The following is a 6,000-nucleotide window of genomic DNA, read 5'->3' on the forward strand; positions in this document are numbered from 1 at the left end:
CCTACAAATCCTTTTCTTATTTCCCGCAAGACTATCCTTGGAACTGTCAGGTTTGAAGCTCCCACAAAGTGAAGTGCAACTTGACTCCCACGTGCACAGATCTTTGGAGATCTAACCACAGCAGGAAAATATTTCCCCTAGCCTCAGTGTCTGTCTCCAAGTTCAAATTAACTGAATACCCATACTATTATTGCTGGGTTCAAAAAAACATGATATTTTTGCTTGAAAGGGCCCTCTTTGCAATGTGAAGATGCGCTGATGTGTGTTTTTAATCAAATGTATTTACATTACCCAGGAGTATCAACCCAGTATCTGGCTCGGAGGTTTACACGTGCAGCAAGTGGGACCCTCACCGCAAGTGTATTGGTGATGAGCGTGGGTTAAGAATTACAGGTGCTTCAGATAAAACTTCAGAAAGTCTGTCTGGATATAACAAAATATCCATGCAAATATTTAACTTTGGGAGCATTGGTTTTATTTTTGGAACGCAAGGGACCAAGACAAATTAATTAAAAATGAAATGTTCTCTTGTGCTTCAAGTCCTCTCCTCCACAGCACAAGGAATCTAACTTCATACCTGAGTGCAACGGTAATGCGAAGGCTGGAGGCAAAGCTGTTAGCTGTTCACATCGATGGAATGAAGCTACACAGCTCACTTCCACCTGAGAGAAGAGCCATCGTAAAGATGTGTGCGTGGCTAACAAGACACAGATGTCGCCACTGGGCGAACAGGGGAAGATTGTTCTGCGGCCGGTCACGCACTCTTCCCCAGGAGCCAGCTGAGCCCGCCTGAGACAGGTCTGTCTTTCTGGGGTTCCGACAGTGCACCCCCAGAAAGCCAGAGACTAAGAGGGGCACATCGATCCTGTGCTGCAACACTGCGAGATCTCCCTGGGACCCTGGTGGGGATCAGGGACACGGAGTGGGTCCTTAGCTCTTTCAAACTGGCAGGATTTTGTTGATCTCATTAAAATACATGGATTTAAATCAGGTGAGGACCTGGACTGCAGCACAACAGTAGAGTGAAGCAGAAGTGAGCCACCCTAGCTCTTCTGCCGCTGCAGAATCTGCTTCCTCACGTGGGTGCTGATTACACACAAACAAGAGCACATGGACGCCAAGCCCCACTCTCCAGATGATTTGTGGGAGGATTCTTCTGAAGCATTTCAAATCCCAGGGACTAAATACACAGAGCTGTCTCCATTCCGGCTAGCTTGAGCTGAAAGAAAATAAACAAAAATTTGGATAACGGGAGTACGCTTATTGTGGCAGTGTACAGGACTCTCATCGTGCCAGTCAGATGCCAGCATGTGTCTGCAGCCTTTTAAGTTGCTAATCGCACAGAAAAGGGAAAATTCCTAGCAGCGAGCTTCATCCTGACAAAATTTTCAAGAGTTCATGTTTTTCAAAAATGTACATCTTCCAAAGTGTCACTTGATTTCCCAAAACCCACTAATCGCAACTACCCCTTTAGGTACAATTGCTTCCTATGTTTCAGTTTCTCTTCCTGACTTAGAAGACATGTTTACAAGATACACTTGGTCGGCTACAGATGTTCATTGGCAACTTCCCTGTGCTAGTTGCTCTGCTAAGCACAGTAACAATGAAAGAGGTAATTTTTTTATTTTTTATTTTAGATTTGCTCTGGAAATGAAAAGTGAAGCAGACAGCAGGTCTCCATGTTTCCCCAGCAGTGGCACAGCGGCAACGGTGGATGTTCTCTGCACAAATCAGCTGGTATGGCAGTAGGAAGACGGCTTTTATCACAGCTACCTGTGGAATGGTTAAGGAATATTTGAAGTAGCTACTTCCTAAATGAAACAAATGGGGAAATTAACACGAAAAACTGAGGGAAAGTGATAATTTATTGCTGTCTTTCTTAAATATAGATCCAGGTAACACAAGGAACACGCTGTATAGAATTCCATCCCACAGTCAGTGACTGCCTACCTGTGCAGTCCACTTATTTTTGTCTGTTTCTTCACGTCTCTGTTTTTGTATTCCTCAAGGATTCCTTGCTCCAACTTAATTTAATGCTTAAACTTATCATTGTGTATTTGTACAGAAGCTGAAGGTCCCAGTGGAAATAGGGATTTCTTTGTATTAAGTTCTTTACATAAAGAAGGGAACGGAAAGTCTTAATTTTCACTACTGTCATTACGGGTGATGGTAGAGTCTGTGTGAAACAAACTTGGTCATAACCATGTTTTGAACACAAACTATTTTTTTTTCTATGATCTGTCTAATAAGACTGTTCTTGGACGGTGGATGCAGGGAGGAGCTCTGCACACACAAAGTTGGGCATATTGTCGTGAAATTGTCCAGAATGATCAGGATGATTCCATGATAAGGTTAGGTCACCTTGGTAACTTACCTCATGTCAATCTGTCTGCAATATGCCTTCTTGGTATAAGGTAAAACTAGTTTTTAATGCTGTTTTATTCCAGGTACTGGATGGTTTCTTCCTGGAAAAATAAATGGAACATAAACTGATGGAGTGTGGTATCACTGATTTGTAAGTAACAAAAATATTAACTTTTTTAGCATTTACTGAACTTAAAGTTGATTCTATCCATTTAAATCGGTACCTAGTACTTGTCACATTGTGATATAGGTGTGAATATGCTTTGCCAGGATATGTATGCACAGCACAGAAACATTCACTGAAGTTCACACCCACACATCCCCATATGCTTTGAGCAGATCTAAATGGTGACTGAAGGATGAAGAAGCCTGAACCGCATAAACAGCGTACACAATGACTATTAATTTCACAGCAAGGGAATAATTTATAAAGGTTGTTAGGAAGCAACGTAAATGCAAATGCTCTTCTAATAAGCACTGGCAGTATCATGTTGGAAGGTATTTGTGATGCGGTATAGCATGTTAAAGCGAGCGGGGAAGAGCGCGGGTGAATTCTGTGGAAGATGGTGACAAGAGTGAAGAGGTGGCAGCTGACAGGAATGTGGCATCTGGGGACTCGGTCCAAGGAACAGTTCTAGCACAGGCTGCCTTAGCGCTGCAGTGAGTAGTGCTTGGTGGCTGAGCGAGGGCAGGCAATATCTGGAATAATCAATCAATAATTCGTTATGAAAAAACGCTGCCAACTGTAAACTTAATTTGTAGAATAACGCCCTGCAGTAGTGCCAAAAGTTATGAATGCATTCAGATTTCTTGAAACAGTTAGTACAGACTGAAGCCAAACACTTCAATCGTCTATAATAAAGCTGACTTTTAGAAAAACAGGTTTCTGATGGTAGACAGCGAAAACTGGGCAATCACTATGGAATCCTAATACTGAAAATAGCACATTTGGAGTGAAAGGTCTTAATACAAAGTTAACAAATTTTTCTCTTATAAATATTTCATATCTTTGTGTAGGAATGAAATTCCTGCCTCCTTTGTGTTTCATTTTCCTTGCAGAGCTTTACATGTTTTATTTATCATTCTGCATGATCTATTAGATAACTTTATCATCCTAATGTTTTCTGAAAAGCAGTATCGTGGATATTAATGATCATCTGGCTATCTGTCGTTAATATATATGAGTTAAATTCTTTTAAAGACTTGTCCAGCTTTAAATAAACACTAATCCTCTCTAGATTTACTTCTAGACAATTTCCTCTTTTCGTTCTTGGGCACAATCATGTAATGTTTGGGTTGTAGAAACTTCAAAAGATTATTTTAAACAACTTGATTACAGTAATATTAAAAAGAGTAAGTTTGTAGTTTCTTTTAGGGAATATATTGGTTTGAAAACAGAATACTGCAATGTAAGTTTACGCTTTAATTTGTTCAGTAATGAAAACTATAAAAGGTAGTGAATAAGAGTGAAATATTTTTTTTCTTATTTGGGATGCTATTTACTGAAATATAGTTTTAGAAATACATGTGACACTGAATATATATTTCACAAAACTGTGTTATAGCACACTGTCAACAGTTGAAATCACTCCTATGTGGATCCTGCCTGTATTAGATTGTGGATGACTCTTTGCAAAGGAGTAGAGTGCATTTTTTAACCTATATGTCATTCAGAGAGTGTCACCTGTCTAGAAGGACCTTGGTTTTGGTCCATTGGATACCTTTGCCGCTGTGTGGCAGGTGCCACTCAAGAACCACCGCAGGGCACCGCTCCTTGCTGGCAGCTTGTCCTGGGCACCCCAGCACCAAAGCACAGACTTGCTTGCCATGTGCTTTGCGCCACCCCACCAAAACAACCTCTTTCACTACACATCCTGATGATGACAAAAAGATGCTATTTGACTGTTTCTATGTCTGTAGTTAATTTTCTGTTTAAAAAACCTCACAATGCTGTTAGTGTTGTTAGTGACAGCACTTTGCAGTGCTTTCCTTATGTCTCAGAATATTTTACCTAAGAAGCTGAGCCAATAGTTTTGTGCCTCTTTTCACAGAAGGAGAAGCTGGAGCAGATGATGATGAAGCGAGGTCCTGAGCACCCCTTTCCCAGTGGAGGTACCAGGACAGGAGACTCACAATCATCTCCCATCATCACTTCCACCCCTGAGGGATTAGGGGCACGCCTGTATCATGGTCACAAGCATGAATGAAGCTTGTGCAGACGTATCTGGGTTTACTTCAGAAGCACAGGCTTGGCCTTCAAGAGTTCCTGCTCATGTGTTCAGTGTTCATACAGTATGTAGTACAATAGCATCCATCACTATGTCTCCCAGGTGCTGCTGCAATACAGATGTCAGCCACCTTTCCTTTTGCCTGGGCACCTTTATCAGTGCCACTGAAGGGAAGGAACACTGTGTGGGCTGTAAATTCCTCGCCAAAGACCATGTAAATACTTGGACAGTTAGTTCATGCTGGTCCCTGAGCTGCCACTGCGAAGTATTAAACTAACTAGTTAAAGATGGTTTGCATGCATTTGCAGCTACAGCGGAAGTCGAATGATAAATATTCCCAACCTACTTGCAAATAGTGGCAAATTCTGAATAAATGTATGAAATGCAGTATTCAAATTCTTCTCTTTTTCCTTTAAGAAAAAAAAAAAAAAAGACAAATTTTGCTTTATGGCACAGGTCAGTTTCTCTTTTATAACCTTTTGAATTTTGTACTGCCTTACACGTACAATAGGACTGTAAATCTACAGTAAACATTCAAGGATTATTTTAGCACAGTCTGTCTGAAGTTGCTGACACCTTTCTATCCTACCCTCCAGTGCAGGGGCACCGAGTGGTGGTTATATACTGTGCCTCACTGTGCCTGTACGTCAGTGATCGCTGGTTAACAAATAGCCACCTAACTATAGGATGTTGTGTAAAAACCTAACAAACAAAATCCCCAAAGAAACAAACAAACCCACATGCCCTTCATCATGCTGTAAAAGATGATAACAACTGGAATTGCAAATAGTAATGATCCCATCCGTGTAAAAACCCCCAAAGGAGAGAGAGCATTCTTGGAAACGCTGCCATCTCAAAAGACAGAGCACAGGGGCTGATCTTGTTCAGAGGAGAGTCTCCCCTCAGTGGTGGCCTTACTTGTACTTGGAATCATTCATCTTGGACTTAAAATCCAATAAAATTGGCTTCTGCCCAGCCTGGTGGGGATGGCTGTCGTTCTCAAGGTCAGCTCTAGGGTGGGTCAGCAGGCTGATCCCTCCGTTCCCCTTTGCCACCCACCTCCCCAAATGGCTGTGAGCAGCTTTGTGTGGCTGCGGAGGAGGAGGAGGTGCCCAGGCAGAGCTGGGAAGGAGCCGGCCAGTTCTGGGGGCTGAAGCTCAGCGACTTGAATCTGCTTCAGCTGCCTTGACATCTCCAGAAGATAGACAAAAATGGGTATTTATCCAAAGAAAGGGGATAAAAGGACATCCATGGGTTTCTATCCATACCAACTGGATGTGATTTACTCACGTCCCCAAAGAGGTGATGTTGTGGTTCCCTGCCAGGGCAGAACAGCCTCTCCTGAGTTTAACTGGGGGTGGGAGATAGCTGGTGTCATGAATAAAAAGCCATGCAGCTAACTCAAGTG

At 42.1% G+C, this 6,000-nt stretch overlaps 1 long non-coding RNA gene across 5 annotated transcripts in view; it reads left to right on the plus strand.

Annotated features, from left to right (window-relative positions):
* Positions 1–4,986, plus strand: part of LOC308068670 — a 29,096-nt gene extending 24,110 nt beyond the window's left edge. For all 5 annotated transcript variants that reach the window (XR_013930056.1, XR_013930057.1, XR_013930058.1 and 2 more), the window contains 3 exons: positions 1,638–1,737; positions 2,448–2,515; positions 4,416–4,986. This is a non-coding gene — a long non-coding RNA (uncharacterized lncRNA). The remainder of the gene's footprint in view (positions 1–1,637; positions 1,738–2,447; positions 2,516–4,415) is intronic.
* The last annotated feature ends 1,014 nt before the right edge of the window (positions 4,987–6,000 follow it).

This window comes from Falco punctatus (assembly GCF_963210335.1).
Source record: "Falco punctatus genome assembly, chromosome: 1".
Lineage (NCBI taxonomy): Eukaryota > Metazoa > Chordata > Aves > Falconiformes > Falconidae > Falco > Falco punctatus.